This window comes from Callorhinus ursinus, unplaced genomic scaffold (genome assembly GCF_003265705.2).
Source record: "Callorhinus ursinus isolate GAN/ISIS: 27379988/994484 unplaced genomic scaffold, GSC_fseal_2.0 scaffold51, whole genome shotgun sequence".
In the NCBI taxonomy this organism is placed as follows: Eukaryota; Metazoa; Chordata; class Mammalia; order Carnivora; family Otariidae; genus Callorhinus; species Callorhinus ursinus.
Genome location: NW_027397113.1, coordinates 7089781 through 7109658, shown reverse-complemented (window position 1 = coordinate 7109658; position 19878 = coordinate 7089781). Strand labels below are relative to the sequence as shown.

Sequence of the window (19878 nt, the reverse complement as noted above, 5' to 3'; positions counted from 1 at the left end):
CGGGGCGCGGGGCCGCGGGGCCGGCGGCGGCCCGCGCGGGGCGCTCGGTGCTCGGGGCCCCGGGGCGCGGGGCGCATGCACGGGGCGGCTGGCCGCACGGACGGCTGGCTGCTCGCTCGGCGGCGCGGGCTGGACCGGGGTGGGGACTCCTGTCTGGGGCCCCTGGGGCTCCTTTAAGGGCTCCTGGGTAAATTTAAAGGGGCCGCGCGCTATTTCCTCCTGCCAGCTCGCGGGGGGCTGGGGGGGAGAGGCGGGAGGCGACGAGCTGGCCCGAGGCTCCGCAGCCGGCGCCCGCCCCGGACGTTAGGAGCACAGACCTCGCCGCCCTCGCGGGCCCGCGCCGCCGCCTCCGGGGCTCCGGTCCCGGCTCCTGAAGGGTCACCGAAGTGGCGAGGGGCGCCCGCGTCCGCTGCGACGCGCTTCCACCCGGGCTCAGCTCGCAGCCACTGCCCCCTCGGGGCATCTCAGCGCCTGGCTCCCCTCACCGGCGCCGGCTGGGGACCGCCTGGTGGGAGGCCCAGGTCCCAGCCGGGGTGCCTCCTCCCGCGCGAGCTCGGCGCGGGCCCCAGAGCGGACGCGACTGGCAGGGGCCCCAGATGGCCGCGGCCCCGCCGAGAGGGTGGAGCCGCGGGGGCGGCCGCGCCCCCTCCCGCGGGAGCCGCCCCGGAGCGCCGGGAGTTCGGGCTCCTCCATTGGAGGGGCGGACGCGCGGAGCTCCCCGAGAGCCGGCCGGGAGCGGGGGCCGCGGCCGCAGAGACTCGGGCTGGGAAGAGGGGGCTCGCAGTAGATTCGGGGAAAGCCGGCTGTGCCGGGGCCCGACGCTGCGGGACGGAGGGGGCCCCAGACTGAGAGCCGGGAGGAGAGGGCGTGCGCCGCGGTGACTCAGGCTCCGGCCCCCGGAGGCCTGCGGGGTGCCAGAAGAGACCCTTGACGCAGCCCCAGAACCCCCGCCCGGCCCGAGGAGGCGAAGAACGCTGACCCCGGGCGGGGTGTCGGGCACCTCGGAACGCGCGCCCCCACGGCTGCGAAGCGCTGGGGCGCACCCTGGCCGCAAGCCCCGGGATGCCTCGGGGGCCCCAGCTCCCAGGAAGCGGAGAGAAGGGACCCGGAGAAGCAGCCAGGGGCGCGGCAGCCTGGGGTCTTTCCGCGAGGACCGGCTGGAGGAGCAGGTGCTTGCTTTGCCTGGGGTTGGTCGCCCACAACAAAGGCGATTCCTAGAGATCCAAATTACAGGGTGCGGAGGCCATGCAGGGTCTTATTATCTAGAGGTGGGTTTTATGCTTTTCGCTGGGGAGGTACCCAGCGATCCGTTAAAGAAGTAACCCTGGACAGACTCGTTCACCCACCCAGTACCTACTGTGTGCCAACACGCTTGTAGGCGCTGGGCTGTGAACGAGACAGACAAGACTGATACTGTTTATGACTTAACAGGCAGCGACCGCTTATAAAAATGAAACAATTCCAGCCCTTCGGGAGCCATGGGATAGATTAAATACTTGGAACACAGGAAGCCTATCCCTTAAGTGTTCGCGAAGAGCGGCCCAGAACCAAAATTTCTTATGCCTGCAGGTGTCTGTCACCACTTGGAGCTGTTGTCCCCACGATGACCCGCGAGAGATATCACCTTGGGTAAACTGAGTCTCGGCCCTACAGCTCTGTTCTCTGCACCGCTGGCCTTGCTTTCAAGGAAGAGCTGCACTCCTTTCAGCCTGTCAGGACTCGGGGCCCTGGTGCTGATGCTTGCCGGGAGGTTCATTATGTCCTTCACTTGTGCGGAGCCCAGGGCCACAAAGGGAAAATGAGATACAGACCTGACCTTCAAATGCTCCTAAGTATGGGTTTAAAAAAAAAATCACAAAGGGAACCCACGATCAGGGCTGGCCACTGTGAGACACTTTGGTTATATGTCCTGCCAGATCTTCCTCTACCGGTATAAATAGGGTAATTTTTTTAAGACTTTATTTTTAAGTAATCTCTACATCCAACGTGGGGCTCGATCTTACAACCTCCAGATCAAGAGTCGCTCTATCCATGAGCCAGCCAGGCGCCCTTAAGTAGGATCATTTTATTTGTTACCAAAAGAAAGGTATCAAAGCCACCTGGAGCCATTTTTTAATGTGTGGTGCTTCTCTCCTTGCCCGCATCCCGCACGGCTCCAGAAACAGCTCCCAGCTCTGTAGTCCTGAAGCATTCTCACCAAGTGATTCTCACAGCTACCCTATGAAGATGAAGCTTCACTCTCATCACTGAAAAAATTACCTAACACAGCCGGGAAGGGGGGGGGCAATGTTTCATCCACCCTTCCTAGCAGATTTTTCCTTTACCGGGTCTACTGCGGGATGGGGAAACAGTGGTAACCAGGACCACCCTGGGGCTTTCCATGGGACCTCAGGACTTTTGCCTCCATGGGTATCTTCCCCTGTTTAAAAAAAAAAAAAAAAAAGATTTAATAGATTTTTGTGGGCCCTACAAACTTCTTTATTTTCTCTGATGTGAGAAAAATTAATGCCTCTTCTCTGACCTTTGAATGTCACCTTTCTCTTCTGATTTTAAAGTAAATTCAGTTGTTTCCATGGGCCCCTATAGATCTCATGGGTTCTAGGCGCTATGTCCTCAGTGCCTAATGGTTAGCCAGGCTTAGTTGCAACATAGGGTGATAAGAGCCAAGAGAAAGGCCACCCAATCTGAGAAGACTTCGAGGGAAGATACTGAGACAAGTCTTGAAAGGTCAGGACGGGTTGCCAAGAGGAGAAAGGAGCTAGCGCTTTCCTAGCCAAGGCCAGGGAAGTGCCGAGTGATGGAGGATTTCCAGTGGGAGAGGCAGAAAAGGAAACAGGAATGAGCAGGGCCAGGGCCTTGGGTGCCGGGCTAAGAGTCTGCATTTGTCCTGAAAGCATGAGGAGTGCCTGGAGCCAGTGCACAAGGCATTCTGGAGGCAGCCCTGATCGTCCTGTGGATTCACGGGATTCACATCCCCCCCACGAGGGAGGGAGTGAGGAGAGAAAGATGGGGACCCTGGCAAGCAGTCCACGCCTGCGGTACGAATAACATTGAGGCAGCTGCTGCAGGGCAAATGGAGGGGAGGCAAAAGGTTCAAGCGGGGCCACAGTATGTGCGTGCAATCTTCCCAGCACACAAGGGGCCCCCTGTGCCCCCAGCTGAGTCATGCACCTCAGTGTCTGCCAGGAAGAGAGGATACCTCTTCTCACCAAGGAGCAATGTGTTAGGCAAGCACCTGAAAGCGGCTTCTGCCCAGAGGGAATTCACTAGCCGCAAGGGGGGCCCTTTTCACTAATTTTTAACAAAGGCCCCCTTAGAGGCTAGCTGCTGTCCTTGATTGAGCCAACAAGAGGGTAGAATCCACAGGGCCTGGTGCAGGGCTCACCGTGCTGATCAGAGAAAGGCCCAGGCTAACTCCAAGCCTTGGGAGCAGGGGCACAGAGATATAAAAGGAAACAGATTTGGAAGGCGGAGACAGAACGAGGTCTGGTAAACGATAAACTGAGGCATATTAACATTTTAGGAATTTATTTGCACAAAATCAGTTCAAGTGGGGCAGTGCCAAACCAGAAGTGGTTAGACGCACTCCATCAACGGGAGCTGGGGAAAAACTTTAATAGAGAAGAGGCGGAAGCAAAATAAGGAAGGTATTGATTGGCTATAGCTTGAACCCTAGGTGGCTGTTGGCAATCCATTGTCCTTTGGTCTCATTTTAGTCACCTTGAGGTATTTACAGGCTTAGATTTGGATTTGCTTACATAGGCGCCAGGGGGTGAGAGCCACCTCAGTCTAATGGCCTCCTTGTTGAATTAATTTAACAATTGTTTCCATTTGGTCATCCTTGCATGGTAATAGATTGACCACAAATTCGGTATTTGTACCACTCTCAGTCATCATCAGAGTTAAATTGTTCTTACCTTATCGTGAAACTCGTGGTTATGATGTCAAATCCATTGAAGAATTGCTTTGGCCGTTCGTCTGTTGTGCGTTTTTTGTTTTTTTGTTTTGTTTTGGTTTGTTTGTTTTTCTGTTTGAGAGTGAGAGAGACAGAGATAGCAACAGCAATAATGAGAGAGAGCACGAGCGTGGAGGAGAGGGAGAAGCAGGCTCCCCACTGAGCAGGCTCAATCCCAGGACCCTGGGATCATGACCTGAACCAAAGGAAGATGCTTAACCGACTGAGCCACCCAGGCGCCCCTGTTGTGAGTCTTGTTTCTTGTTTCTCCAAGCGTGGGGAGACTGTCTGATGTGCTGATGGCTGCAAACATTCGTGGACAATCTCGGAGAGAACTCAGTGCACCAGAGAGATGATAAATGCTGACTATGAGTAGGATGAGAGGCTGAAGTCTGCTCTTAGCCAGGGCCCCCATGAGCCAATTCAATTGGAACCACCTAAATCAAAGCTTGTACCTGATGAGGTATCAACCTGTTCTAGCTAGGTAGCTTGTTCATTAATTTCTCCTATTCGAATTTCTACAAAACCAGAAGTGTTGATCCAGGCGCAGTAGAAGGTTTTTACTGTGGCACAGACATCTCCTTTTTCAGCCAGCAAGTAATCGAAAGCAATTCTGTTATCTAAAACCCCATTAACAAGAGAGTGTAGGGACGTCTGTTGTCCAACCATGGCCTTAGCAGTAGATTCGGCGATGGTTGTCAAGGTTAAGGATAAGTTTTTAATCACATATTTGTTTGTACTAATTTCAGGTGAAGGAAGAAGGGACCGTCCAAATGACACCTATCCAGAGGGATACATCTGCTGGTAAACTTCTTTTTGGTCAATAGTATAAATTCAAAGGAGTGGACCAATGTTGAGTTTCTGAGATATGATGAAGGGTCAACAGAACACCAGAGGGTGTACCTAGGGCTCCCTCATAAGTATTAGCATGTGTGGACCCATTGGTTGGTATAGAGGTGTTAGCATCATTCAACCAAGATTTAAATACTGTATTATCGCATATTGAAAGACCACTGAAATATATGGGCCTGAAAGCAAGTCTAAAAACGGGCTGATTAACACTGACTGCTCTGCAATGTCATATATATTTTTTTTCTTTTTTTTCCTCTCCAACAGATCTCATTTTCCCATCCCAGGGTTAGGTTAAATTGAGGCAAAGACTGAGGGTCTGTGGATTTAGCATTTTAACTTTATAAAAGGGGCTTGTGGGAAGTTTAGGCATACAGTGGCATGTGGGATGTCAGTGAAGTTATTTATAGGGTGAATTAAGGGGGTTTCTCCCTTTATGTCCTGATGGTGGCATGGCATGGCAAACCCAGCAGTTAGCGAAGTTTCCTGCAGTAGTAGTATTTGTGAAATCTAATTACAGTGCTGTCTTCCCATGCATTAATAGAAAAGCCAATAGCAAATAGACAAAAGGGATAAAGATTTCATATTGGAGATGAAGATCTTGATCAGTGATCTCGGGAGAGCTGTCCGCCTTAAGATGTTGACTGCTTCTGGGGAGGAATCTCCCCAGTCTGTTTTAATTTTACATCTCTTGCTGGAACGCAGTCCCAAGAGTCTGGAGGAGCCCTTTTCAATTGGGAGATGTGGACCCAAGTTTCAAGTCCCTGAAGTTTGGCTGCCACCTGGGTGGTAAGGAGAACCTGGTGTGGCCCCTTCTAACGAGGTTCAAGGGCAATCTTTCTAGGTGTTGTTTCCAGAAGACCCACTCTCCAGGTTCTAAGTTGTGGAAGTTTTGACTATCTGTAGGAGAATCACAGAAAGCTTCCTTTACCTGGTGGAAATACACTTTGGCATAATGAATTAAAACTTTACAATACTGAGTCATATCAGAATTTGTGAGTACAGGAAACACATGGGTTTCTATCAGCCAAAGGCATGGGTCTTCCTGTTACTTTTCTTTTAAAAGGCATTACTTTATGCTTTCCCATAGGTGTTGATCTAATTGCCATCAAAGCCAATGGTAGAACTTTTGGCTGTGGCAATCCAGTTGGTTTTGTTAATTTAGGTAGCTTTAGTTTTAAGTAGCCACTTGTCCGTTCAACTTTACCAGATGACTGAGGATGGTAAGGACAATGGTAATGCCATTGTGTCAGCAGAGCCTTATTTAATTCTTTACTTATTTACCCAGTGAAATGGGTCCCCCTGTCACTGGAGATCTCTCTTTGGATACCCCATATCCAAATATGGGATAACCCATATTTCCATAAGGAAATACATTTTCTAAAAGTTTCTTAGTCATGGTTGTGGTGTCAGCCCTTCTGCGTGGGAAGGTTTTAATACATCCCAAGAACATACAATCACAAGAACATATTGATAACCCATTGCAGGGAGCAATTGAATGAAATCCATTTGTAAATCTTCACATGGCCCAGTAGGTGGTGGGAATGCTCCATCTACTACCTTAACAGTCTTTCCAGGATTATGGGTTGGACAAATCAGCTCAGAAACTGGCTGACCAATTTGGTAACCAAAATTGGTAAACCAATTATGCGACATCGGAGCAGTTACCCCACCCCTACTTTTTCATAATTTGGATCATTTTATCTGTCCCACAATGAGTTGCAGAATGTAGGGCTTTTGCTGATGGCATTCGAAAAGAACCTGGCAGCCCTCTGGGCCCTCAGCCCTCTGAGTCCTCATCTAGTATTACATTTGCACCCTCGTTCATTCAAGTTGCCCATTGGAATAATTTTAGTGCTGGCCGATGTAGCATAGAAGTCTGCTAGAGTACTTCCCTGATACTCAGCTTCTGTTTTTCTAGTATGAACTTTAGTGTTAATCATTGCAAATTGCTAGGGAATAGAATAGCAGGGAGTGGTTCATTTACTACTTGGGGCCCACTTTTGATGGGGGTTCTGTTAGAAGTGAGGAACCCTCTCTGTTTCCATAACATGCCCAAGTCATGGACCATCCCAAAGATATATCTGCTATCAGTATAAATGCTTACTGATTTTACTCTGGATAGCTGACAAGCCTGAGGGAGGGCATGTGGTTTTGCTTCATCGCACTGACTTAAGTTGGGGAAGATTTCCCTTTCCAATAGTTTAAGATTTTATTTATTTATTTGACGCACACAGAGAGAGAGTGAGAGCACAAACAGGGGGAGCTGCAGAGGGAGAGGGAGAAGCAGGCTCCCTGCTGAGCAGGGACCCCAATGCAGGACTCGATTCCAGGACCCCAGGGTCATGACCTGATAAGCAACTGAGCCATCCAGGCACCCCCCTTTCCAATAGTTTATATTGAGGTGTTGCAGCATATCGCGCTCGATATTTCCCTAGTGAATTCTTAGCATGGGACGCATCGACCAAGAATATCACATCTGGGTTTTCCAGTGTGTCCTGTGAGTCAGTGCGAGCCATGACCTCACGCCCACCCAGGTATGGTGGTCCGTACGGTTGTCAAGCAGGGGAAGTAGAGTAGCAGAGCTGGCTGAACAAGTTGCCAACCGCTTAAGATGGAGGTTAGAAGGTGAGAGGGGAAGGTTCTCATAAGATATAAGTCTGCCTGCTGAGAAACAATGAACCTGATCAGAGAGCATGGGGTACTTGTAAGTATAAGTCATGTCCTAATACCAGTTCCGCCAGTCTGGCAGCTATAGCTAGTGCTTTCCAACAGTTTGGATATGGTCTGGCTACTGGGTCTAACTGTAAGCTATAGTAAGCGATTGGTCTATGTTTTCTTCCATGCTGCTCTGTTAGAATTCCTAGAGCCTGCTGATCGTGCTGTGGACAAATGAGATAAAAGATTTAGTATAATTTAGGAGCCCTAGGGCGAGAATTTGTTGCAGGACTAATGTTAGTTGGCACGATTATCTTCCCAGGGTAAGGGCTCTGGAATTGGGATCCTTGTAAGCTCATACAGGGGAGTCGTGATCAGAGAAAATTTTGGAACCCAAGATCCATGATATCCTGCAAGTCCAAGGAAACTCCTTAATTGCCGCTTAGTTGTGAGTCTGGGGAAGTCTTGGATAGTCTTTATTCTTTCAGGTGAGAGAGAGACTGCCTTTTGCAATCAAATCATGTCCTAACGTTGTGGGCCTTGCCTTTTGGGAACCGCAGTTTTTCCTTGGAAGCCTGTGGTCTTTGCAAGCTAATTGCCATAATAGATAAATCAAATTTATTTCTTAGGCCTCCCTCCTAGGCAGGGAACGTACCAGTAGGTCATCTACATGTCAAGTGACTGTAGAGTTGTTAGGGAGCTGTAAGTTTGCCAAGACCTGATGTAAATAAAACCTGTGAAAAATAAGGAAGGGCCTTCAGCAATCCAGGTATATTGCTGGTTTTTCCAAGTGAAGGTGGATAAATATTGATTCTTCTTGTCAACTGGGCTACTACAGAAAGCAGAACTGAGATCCACCACTGCGAAACATTTTTTGAGTCTCTAGTTACATTAGACAGCAAGGTGTTGGGCATTTGGAACTCCAGGGAACCCTGGAGTCACAATTTTACTGACTACACCCAGCTCCTGGACAAAACTCCAACTTCGTTCATTTGATTTTTTTTTTTAAAGATTGTATTTATTTATTTGAAAGAGAGAGTGAGCGAGAGCACACGAGCAGAGGCAGAGGGAGAGGGAGAAGCAGACTCCCCTGTTGAGCAGGGAGCCCAATGCCGGGCTGGATCCCAGAGCCCTGGGATCATGACCTGAGCTGACTGAGCCACCCAGGCGCCCATTTGATTTTTTTTAACGGGTAAGATGGGAACGTTGCAAGAGCCAGCCCTTGCTTCATTTAGTCTTCTCCAATTGGTGAGAGCCCTTATATGCCTTCTGGTTTTAGTGGCTATTAAGTCAATTGAGGCAGGGGTTTGGAATATTTGTACGGGTTCAGCTCTCTTAATTTTGCCTTTGTTGGTTGAAGAAAAAGCCCATAGGCATTCAGGCACTTTTGAGAGATCAGGGCTCTTATGCTTTCTATTTTATTTTATTTTTTAAATTCTTCTTATTTTTTAAGATTTAATTAATTAATTAATTTATTTAGAACGAGAGCAGCGGGAGGGGCAGAGGCAGAGGGAGAGAGAGAATCCCAAGCAGACTCTACTCTGAGTGGTGAATGCCACACAGGGCTCGATCTCACGACCCTGAGATCAGGACCTGAGCTGAGATCAACAGCTGGACGCCTAACCGACTGCGCCACCCGGGCTCCCCGAAGGTCATTTCTCCTTCTGAGTTAAATTTTCTAGGACTCCTCAATTTAGAAAGCAGATCTCGTCCTCACAGTTTTACTGGGACAGGGCCACAAAGGAGGAGCGTATGGGTCCCCAAAAATGGTCCTAGTGTCATCTGGACTGGTTTAGATACAGGTACACTTTGAATTTGCTTAGAAGTCCCCACTACAGGGGCTCCTGGGTGGCTCAGTCCGTAAAGCATCTGCCTTCGGCTCAGGTCATGATCCCAGGGTCCTGGGATCGAGCCCCACATTGGGCTCCCTGCTCAGCGGGGGGCCTGCTTCTCCCCCTCCCTCTGCTTCTCCCCCTGCTCATGTTCTCTCTCTGTATCTCTGTGTCTCGAATGAATAAATTAAAAAAAAAAATCTTAAAAAAAAAAAAAGAAATCCCCACGACAGAAATCCTCTCTTTACTCCGAGGGGTTTGCCCCTTTATGAAAGCAGGGTCTTGCATAGATAAAGTGGCTCTGGGCTCCACCGGTTTTAAACAGGCTCCTCCGTGAATGTTTACTGTAGCATCCCCTTGCTCATTTAGAGGCATTGCGGGGAGCAATTTACCTGAGGAGCCCTCGGAGCCGCATCAATGCTTATGATTATTTTGGTGATCTAATTTTGCAAGACTTCCCCCAGTGGAGAAACAATCTGGATTCATAGATGGAGGTCTATGAGAAGATGGGTTCGACAGGGGGTGTTAACAACCATGCCCCTGGTCGTTTACAAGGCAGGTAGGCAGACATTTAGGGGTGCAGTATTCCTGTGTGGGGGACCTCTAGGTTCTGACCTGACGTGTGCATGGAGGTTCTTCCGCCCTTGGAGCTGTTATGTATCTTCAGGGCCATAAGTATATTGGCTTTTGCATTGTATCTGGCTTTGAGGTTTTTTCAAAATGCTCAGCGAGAAGGGTGGCTTTGCAGCCCAGCTTCTGTCCCTTTATCAGGCCACTGAGTTTGGACCCGAGCCTGCTAATGAATAAGGAAGCCAGAGCATTTTCTGTGCCTGTGTGTCATAAAGCCTAGAGTGTTTCACAAAAAGTGTTTCCAATCTTGTCTTATAGTCTGAGACTGGTTCATCTTTCCTTTGTTTGTAAGATCGGATGATAGAACCATCAGTCTTTTGAGGAAATATTTTATCAATCCTCTCAAATAGGTCTTGGGCTATTTTTCTAGTGTGTTTTGGCCCATCCTCGGCAGAGTGAGTACTATGTGGGTCTTTAATATCGCTCTCAGTGTCTTCCCATTTGGCTTCAGGCATCCATTTTTGGGTGACACCAGGTCTTAATGTCATATTAATAAATTGGCAGAGATCCGGGAGCCCCAGATGGTAAGCTCCAATTGGAATTCTAAATTCCTGGGGCACCTGGCTGACAGCAGATCATGTAGGGTCATGATCTTGGGGTCATGAGTTTGAGCCCCACATTGGGGATAGAGTTTACTTCCAAAATAAGTAGATGGCGGGGGGGCCTGGGTGGCTCAGTCAGTTAAGCATCTGCCTTAGGCTCAGGTCATGATCTCAGGGTCCTGGGGTCGAGTCCCGCATCAGGCTTCCTGCTCAGCGGGGAGTCTGCTTCTCCCTCTCCCCGTGCCTCTCTGCTCTGCTTGTGCTCTCTCCAGTACGTGCTTTCTGTCTGTCTCTTTCTCAAATAAATAAAATCTTAAAAAATAATAAATAGATTAAAAAAAACTTCTAGCCATCTTCTGAATGAAAAGGCAATTGAGTAAAGGGATTCGTAGGTTCAGAATATTTAGAGAGAGGAGGTAAAGGGAAGGAGCTCTCAGACAAGTTAGTCAGTGTGGACCATAGATTCACCATCAGCTTGTTGCTTAAGGTTTTCATTTGGCTTTTGTAAAGAATGTTTTAAAGATGCAGTTTTTTACTCACCTAGCTTTTTTTTTTTAAGATTTTATTTATTTATTTGAGAGAGAGAGGGTGTGAGCACAGGGAGGGAAGAGGCAGAGGGGGAGGGACAAGTAGATTCCCCACTGAGCACGGAGCCCAATGTGGGGCTCGATCCCAGGACCCTGAGATCATGACCTGAGCTGAAGGCAGACGCTTAACCAACTGAGCCACCCAGGCGCCCTTATTCACCTAGTTTCTTAGCAGCTTCTTCATACCCATAAAAAAAAAAAAAAAATGCGTCCCATTGTTTTGGGGAAAATTTGAGATCCTTTTTCTCTAGAGGAATTTCCAGATTATCTTTAGTAAGGTTAGTCCACTGGTTCAAAAAAACACAGGTTCTGGGCCCCTAATTTTTATACCTCTATTTAGCTGGGGTCCCAGATGGAGGAGGCCCAGATTGTTTGGATTCAGAGGAACATAATTTTTTCTCTCTTTTTTTCCCCCTTGTTACCCGAGGCCTTGCACTGGACCCAATCCAGCTTAATTCAGACCTGGTCCGACCTTGGACCCAGTCCAGTTTCTAAGTTGGACCTAGTCTGATCCTGGACCCAGTCCAGTTTGTTTTACATTAGCTGACCCCGGACCCAGCCTGGAGAAAGAAACATGAAGAAATTCAGAGAGATCTTTTAAAAGCAAAAACCCAAGGAGGTCAAATCAGAGAGGGACCCCACCCCCTCCAGAGCCAGGGAGAAAGCAATGAGCTCAATGAGCCCATGCGGCTGGCTGCTCGCTGCTCCTGGGCCTTTGGGGGTCTCCTTCGGATCCCCCTGCCGACCACAAGGGTGAAAGGATAAACTGAGGCATATTACAATTTTAGGTGTTTATTTGAGCAAAAATCAATTCGAATTGGGTATCACTGAGGTGAAAGTGGTAATGATGTGAAACGTTGGGGTCGGGGAGCAAACAATTGAGAAAGAATTCTTGAGACGTCTTCGATGCAAAAAAAAGGTGGTTTTATTAAGGCACAGGGACAGGACCCGTGGGCAGAGAGAGCTGCACGGGGGCTGTGAGGAATGACTTGCAAGTTGGAAGGGGGTTAGGGAGAGTGTAAGTCTCTAAGGTTTCCAGGACCTTGAGGTGTCATTTACTACTTTCTAATAAAACCTGAGTCATGAGACCCTTCAGATGGAGTTCAGTGGCCCATATGCTTGGAGGATGATTGCTAACATGTATCTTGTGGGGGTGGGTAGAGATGAAGGACCTTTCCAAAGGGATTTTCATATGTTAAAGGAGACTTCAAGGATCCTGGAGGTCGGGCTAATGTCAAGCTAAGGTTGCCTTTGCCTCTAGCCAAGTGTTAACATAGAGGCAGTTGAGTCCCTGGAGGAAGGTCACTAGGTCACTCTTCCTGCCCCAGATACTTGCCAATGGGCTGTCAGTTGTTTATTTTTATTTCTTATTTTTTTAAAAGTTTTTTTTTAAAGATTTTATTTATTTATTTGAGAGAGAGAGAATGAGAGTTAGAGAGCACGAGAGGGAAAAGGGTCAGAGGGAGAAGCAGACTCTCTGCTGAGCAGGGAGCCCGATGTGGGACTCGATCCTGGGACTCCAGGATCATGACCTGAGCCGAAGGCAGTCGCTTAACCAACTGAGCCACCCAGGCACCCTGGGCTGTCAGTTGTAAGGAAGTTTAATTTTTTTCTGTATTTCTTTTACCTTTGTTCTCCACATGAGTTAGAAGCACTCCGTCAGGGGGAGATGGGAGAAACTTTATTTATGGGGAAGAGGTAGAAGCAAAGGGAGGAAATTATTGATGGGCTATAGCTTACATCCTAGTTGGCTATTGAGTGGCGGTTCTTAGGTTTTGCTTTCATAACCTTGAGGGACTTATAGGCTTGGGTTTAGGTTTGCTTACGCAGGTGCCGCTCTAATAGAGCCATCTCCGTCTACGGCCGCCATGTTTAATTCAGTGAACAGGTCACAAGTTGGAAACTTTGGAGCCTCTATCAAATCCAGAACCCCTCGTTTATTGCACCTTGTCTCTTCCCTTTGATTCTCTGACTCGGATCCTTCGTCCACCGTGTTGTGTCTCCAGCCAGCACAGGCTCCTTTTGGGATGTCTGGTCCCAGCCTGCAAGGGCCAGGGTCACTCAGGGCACATTGGAGCCATCCATTCCCAGTGCCTCAGGTCCTCCTTGGGCAGTCCCATTGAAGGAAGAGCCTGGCTGATAACTGGAACAGAGGAGCTGGAAAATGTTCCTAAAGGAAGTTTTTGTTTTTTAAAGATTTTATTCATTTATTTGAGATAGAGAGTGAGAGAGAGATACAGAGATAGCATGAGCAGGGAGAGAGGCAGAGGCAGGCTCCCTGCTGAGCAGAGAGCCCAATGTGGGGCTCAATCCCAGGACCCTGGGATCCTGACCCGAGCCAAAGGCAGATGCTTAACCGACTGAGCCACCCAGGTGCCCCTAAACATTTTGACAAATTTGCTGCATAAGATTTGCTAAGAAAAGAAATATTACGGAGACAGTTGAGCTCCTCCGCAAGCCTTCCGGCTCCCTTACCCTCTCTCCCTCCTCCCCAAGTGAACCCATCCTATGATCTGCTTGTCATTCCCATACCACTCCGATACTGTTACTGCCCAGGTATCCATCAACAACATAAATCAGGGGCGCCTGGGTGGCTCAGTTGGTTAAGTGACTGCCTTCGGCTCAGGTCATGATCCTGGAGTCCTGGGATCGAGTCCCACGTCGGGCTCCCTGCTCAACAGGGAGCCTGCTTCTCCCTCTGACCCTCCCCCCTCTCGTGCTCTCTCTCTCTCTCATTCTCTTTCTCAAATAAATAAATAAAATCTTTTAAAAAAAAACATAAATCAATGACTTTCATGTTTGTAAGGTTTAAATAAATGGTATCCCTCTATAGTGTTAATCCTGGAACTTTCCAAATTTCTTGCACTTCCCCCACACCATACAGTTTATTCTCAAACACGTTTATTTTTTCTTTTACTCTTTCATGTAACTCTTGTTTCTTGAACATCTGTTACAGATATTGCCACCGAGGTTGACTCACAGATAAAAACCCTAGCTCTGGCTCTCCGGTTTCTGATTAAGCTACCAGAGGACCTGGTCCAATGAAGCACACTATACAATTAATTGGGGCAACATGATCATTGAGAAAATACAGGATAACCTACATGCCCCTATCCAAGGGAAAGATAATCCTAAGAGCCAGGGCTCAAGTGACTTGGGCTCCCACCAGTGCAGAAAGCCTGGATGGATGCATTCAAAGGTCCTCAGAACGAGCCTCAGATGCTGGCCTGCTGTTGGGTCCCCTGCTCCTGGTTGCAGGGATGTCTCCAAGATGGTCCCAGTGTCCTACTCTTCCTCATCTGACATAAACATTTGAGGATATTCGTCTTCCCAGTGCTTCTCCACCCTACTCAGGACAAGTCCCACAATGGTCCAACTCCTTGATTTGGCCACAAGCAGAAATGGAGAACAAGGGGTAATTGACTAGCAAGGACTTCATTCCTGACCCTCTTTAAATGTGTCAAAACTGGCCATTTGGGATTCTTCTGTCCCTTTTCTCTAACCTGTCACCCGACGCAGAACATGCCGATGGTTGCTTAATGCTTCATTAATCCTAGCTCTTAGTATGAGTCAGAATACTTCTGTGGTAAATGACAGAAAACCCAACTCAAACTGATTTTATTTTTTTTAATTTATTAATTAATTTATTTATTTAAGATTTTATTTATTTGACAGAGAGAGACACAGCGAGAGAGGGATCACAAGCAGGGGGAGTGGGAGAGGGAGAAGCAGGCTTCCCGCGGAGCAGGGAGCCCGATGCGAGGCTCGATCCCAGGGCCCTGGGACCATGACCCGAGCCGAAGGCAGACGCTTAACGACTGAGCCACCCAGGCGCCCCTCAAACTGATTTTAACAACATTTTTTCAGGGAGAGGGGGTGTATTGTTTTTTGTTCTCACTGCTGTGGGAGAATTAGCGGGCCACTGAGTTTGAAAGCTTGGGTTAATAGAAGCAGAGTAGCAGGATTGTTCCAGAAGGGAAGGATCTCAGGAGTTGAAGGCAGTTCTGACAGGATTCCAGAGGAGGCAGGGAAAAGATGCCTATGGACACTTCAGAGGTCTTGGAAGCATTGGGGAAGGTCTCTGGGGATTGTACTCAAGGAGAAGTTTGTTGAGCTCTGAAAAAGTGGGTCCAGCCATGGGTCTAGGTGGTCAGAAAAAGATTCACCTGAGAAAGTCAGAGTAATGGAGAGATTTAAAGGCAGGGCAGGAGAGGATCAGGTGAGTGCAGGTGAGGAAGATCATTCCAGGCATTCTAGCATGTGCAAAGGGAACAGACTCCAATTAAGAAGGAAGTACTGGGGCACCTGGGTGGCTCAGTAGGTTAAGCATCTGCTTTAGGCTCAGGTCATGATCCCAGGGTCCTGGGGTCGAGCCCTGTGGTGGGCTCCCTGCTCGGCGGGGAGTCTGCTTCTCCCTCTTCCTCTCCCTCTGCTCCTCCCATATCTCCCCAACCCTACCCCCCCATTCATGCTCTCTCTCTCAAATAAATAAATAAAATCTTAAAAAAAAAAAAAAAAAGGAGAAGAAAGTACTGAGGTACCTGGCTGGCTCAGTCAGTAAAGCATGCAACTCTTGATCTTAGGGTTGTGAGTTTGAGCCCCATGTTAGGTGTAGAGATTGCGTCAAAATAAAATCTTTAAAAACAAAACAAAAGTAAAGTAGCATGGATGAGGTATGGTGTGAGGCAGGGCCAAACATGCAGGGTTTTAAAGGCTCTGTTAAGGATTTCGATCTTTTTTCTAAGTGCAAGGGGAGGTAACTGAAGGGTTTTTAAGCACTGTGTGTGTGATTATCAGATTTATAATTTGAAAAGATAACTGTGGAAATACATTGCAGAAGAACAAAGAGTAGAGGCAGGAAGACTGGATAGAGGTCTATGGAATTGGACCAGGACAGAAATGAGTAGCCACCGGGAATACAGTGCTGGTGGGAGGAAATGCAGAAAGGAGGCAGATTCCAGAGTTCCTGCAGGAGGAAGTTCAACAAAACAAGGGGATGGACTGGGGAAGGAGAGGGAGATTCCGGGGTAAAGGAGCTGGGGAAGGGCTAAAATGTTGCTATGAGCTAGACATACATGGAGGAGCAAGGACAAATATTTGTGCAGCCCACATCCATGCTTCTTTCTGGAAACAGCACTGCCATTTTCCCTTTTGAAATTCTTCCTCTTCTCACACTCCAACCAAGTGGTTTGGGTGTGACTGGTCTCAGCCCCCACATCGAAGAGTCAGTGTAAGTCAGGTATGGTTGCCAAATAAAGTACAGGAAGCATACTTGGGACATACTGATCTTCAAACTTTATTCATTGTTTATCTGAAATTAAAATGTAACTGAATGTCTTCTATTTTTATTTACTACATCTGGCAGCTCTAGACCCAGGCCTACTAAGAGGACACAGAGGTTGGTTTGGAAAAGGCCATGAGTCCTAAGCCAGGCTGATGATGGCTCTCCTTTGGACATTTGATGGAGCTCTCAGAAAAGAGGCTCTCACCAGTTTGCAAGGGTAGCAGAAAATAACACCAGCTGCAGGAGTGTGCTCAAGACTCATATCTGGCCCATCTGAATATTCCTTCAAATTACAATGCTTGATTCATAGCTGGACACAAAACCCAAGCAAAGTCAGCAAGCATCAAGCATGGGGCTAATGATGGAATTATCGGGAAGAGAGATCTCTGTGTTCTGGTGTTGCTTGAGCTGGAAGAATGTAAGCCTGGGGCTGCTGGCGACCATGTGAGGAACATAGACCTGAAAGCGAAGCCAGCAGAAGCAAGAGATAGAAAGACGGATACTGAGTCTGGTCAGTATCATGTGAGCCCCTACTATCAGCCAGGCCTAAAGTTACCCTGAACTTCTCAGTTAACTGAGCCAATAACTTTCCTTTATGGCTTGAACCAGTTTGACCTGGAATTCTGCCACTCACCTCCAAGAGAATCCTGATTAGAGGGAGATCCCTGATTCAATTTTATATGTGTTGAGTTTGAGATTCCTCTGATGTCAAGTAGGCTGTTGCCCATATGGGTCTGAGCTGGAGGCTTAAATTGGCAATCCTCCTTTTATAGATGGTGATTAAATTCCTCCCTCCTACAGCCGAACCCGGCACAAGGTAAGGATTCAATAAACATATGAATGAATATAGCAGTCTGATTATTCTTTAGAGCCCATTAAAACCAGAAGTTCTTTTTCTTTAAGATTTTATTTATTTATTTTTATTTGAGAGAGTGTGCAAGTGGGGGGAGGGGCAAAGGGAGGGGGAGAGAAAGAATCCCAAGTAGACTCCCTGCCGATGAGCCCAACAGAGGGCTCAATCCCACTACACACACACACACACACACACACACACACACACACACAATGGAATATTACTCAGCCAACAAAAAGAATGAAATCTTGCCACTTGCAACAATGTGGATGGAGCTAGACTGTATTATGCTAAGTGAAATAAGTCAGTCAGAGAAAGACAAATATCATATGGTTTCACTCATATGTGAGATTTAAGAAACAAAACAGATGGGGGTGCCTGGGTGGCTCAGTCGTTAAGCATCTGCCTTCAGCTCAGGTCATGGTCCCAGGGTCCTGGGGTCGAGCCCCACATCAGGCTCCCTGCTCAGCAGGAAGCCTGCTTCTCCCTCTCCCACTCCCCCTCCTTGTGTTCCCTCTCTCACTGTGTCTCTCTCTGTCAAATAAATAAAATCTTTAATAAAAAAAAAAGAAAAGAAACAGATGAACATATGGGAATGGGGGAAAAGAGAGGGGGAAACAAACCATAAGAGACTCTTAATGATAGAGAACAAACTGAGGGTTGATGGAGAGAGGTGGGGGATAGGCTAGATGAGTGACGGGCATTAAGGAGGGCATTGATCTAATGAGCACAGGGTGTTGTATGTAAGTGATGAAACACTGAATTCTACTCCTGAAACCAATATTGCACTGTATGTTAACTAACTAGAATTTAAATGTTTTTTTTTTTTTAAGGCTCTGTTTCCAACGAAGATACAGAGTTTTCAGCAGGTCAGTGCTCCCACTGCAAGAATTAGAAGGGAAAAAGAAAAAAAAAACAGAAAAATTGCAAGAATCATCTTTTTAAAGATAGCAGAGAGCAATATATATATAAATGCAATATAAATGCAATGCTATGAATGAATGAGATGAACTAAAATTTCAGAGAGTGAAGAGGCTTTCCTCCTTGAATGAACTGAGGATCACTGCCCAAATCTTCTTCCCTGGGGCAATTGCCAATTCTGGGCACAAAAAGTTTAGCTCAGGCAAAGGGACTCTACTGGGAGAAAGAGAAATCAGTGGAGATTTTGATGGCCGTGAGGAGCTACAGGTTCCTGCAAGCTCCTAAATAAAAAAGTGAAATCTTCAGCAGTCTCATGGTGTTGAGAAGACAAAGTCCAATTCGGGAAAGAGCCTGCCTGAAACAAAGGATATTTGCCAGATTTTGAAGATATGTGGGGCAGGAGGCAGGAGAGTTAAACTCAAAACCTCCAATACTCAGAATAAAATCTCCCACAGCCCACAGGCTGAGAAAGAGCTTCCAGACCTGAGGAAGGACCATGCCTGGAGAATGAGGATGGAACAATGGTAGAGTCTTGGTAAAACTGGATCTCATCCCCAGTCCAGCTCCATCCCTTACTGGATGGATGTGATCAGTTTCTTAGTGCATGAGCCTAAAAGAGTACAAGTAGAACATTCTCTGGTGGGAGATAAAATCATCTGTATAAAAGACAATGGTTCTTTGGGTCCATTATATACAAAGCTTGGAAGTTACCTCTCTGTGATAACAAGTAAAAAGGTGCACAACCTGAAAAATCAACAATTCTTAGATATGTAAGAGAAGTGAGGTCACAGCAAGTGATAAAAGGTCTCAGAGTGATAAGGACATGTGCAGTGAGTCCCAGAAGTGAGGGCAGCAAACTGCTGCTTCACAAACTGGAGAAACAGATGAAAACAGAGATACCAAACCACAGATCCATGAAGTTCAGAGAACACCAAGCAGGATAAATGCAAAAACAAAAACCTATACCCTGGCATATCACATTTATGCTACAAAAAAGTAAAAATAAATTAAAAATTCTGAAATAAGCTGGAGGAGGGAAAAAAAACCTCCTTACTTATAGAGGAACAAGGGAAGAATTACATCCAACTTCTCAGAAAACCATACAAGCAAGAGAGGAGAGTAGAATGAGATATTTAAAGCATTGACAGGAAAAAAAAAACAACCAACCTTGAATTCTGTACCCTGTGAAATTATCCTTCAAAAGTGAAGGAGAAATAAAGACTTCCTCAAACAAAAATTGAGAGAATTTTTTGCCAGTAGACCTGCCATTTCTTTTAAGAAATGCTGACAAAGTAGTTCTTCAGAAAGAAAAAAAAAATATATAGGTCAAAAATTTGAATCTACATAAGGGCACCCAAGTGGCTCAGTCGGTTAAACATCTGACTCTTGATTTCAACTCAGGTCATGATCTCAGTGTAGTGGATGGAGCCCTGTGTTGGGCTCCATGCTTAGCATGGAGTCTGCTTGGGATTCTCTCCCTTTCCCTCTCCCTCTGACCTTCCCCCCTGCTTGCACGTGTGTGTGCTTGCCCTCCTCCCCCCAAATAAACAAAAAAATCTTAAAAAAAAAAGAGTACAAATCATATGATGTCTACTCTGAGACCACAATTAAATTAAGCTAGTAACAGAAAGTAACTGGAAAACTTGCAAAATACATGGAGATTAAACAACACATTTCTAAATAACACATCAGTCAAAGAAGAAATCTCAGAAATTAAAAAATATTTTGATCTAAATGAAAATGAAAGCACAACTTATCAAAATTGTG

General features: G+C 47.1%; 1 protein-coding gene and 1 long non-coding RNA gene across 2 annotated transcripts in view; one reads left to right on the top strand and one right to left on the bottom strand.

Moving 5' to 3' along the window:
• Positions 1 to 583, bottom strand: part of ZFTA (zinc finger translocation associated) — a 6464-nt gene extending 5881 nt beyond the window's left edge. Inside the window, exon 1 of the mRNA XM_073883552.1 lies at positions 318 to 583. The gene's annotated coding sequence lies outside the window, so the exon portion shown is untranslated. The remainder of the gene's footprint in view (positions 1 to 317) is intronic.
• A 3291-nt stretch (positions 584 to 3874) lies between these two features.
• On the top strand, positions 3875 to 17153 carry LOC141370956 (uncharacterized). Its single transcript, XR_012375484.1, has 3 exons — positions 3875 to 4202; positions 4705 to 4759; positions 16419 to 17153. It is a non-coding gene; the product is annotated as an uncharacterized lncRNA (long non-coding RNA).
• Positions 17154 to 19878: the final 2725 nt, after the last annotated feature.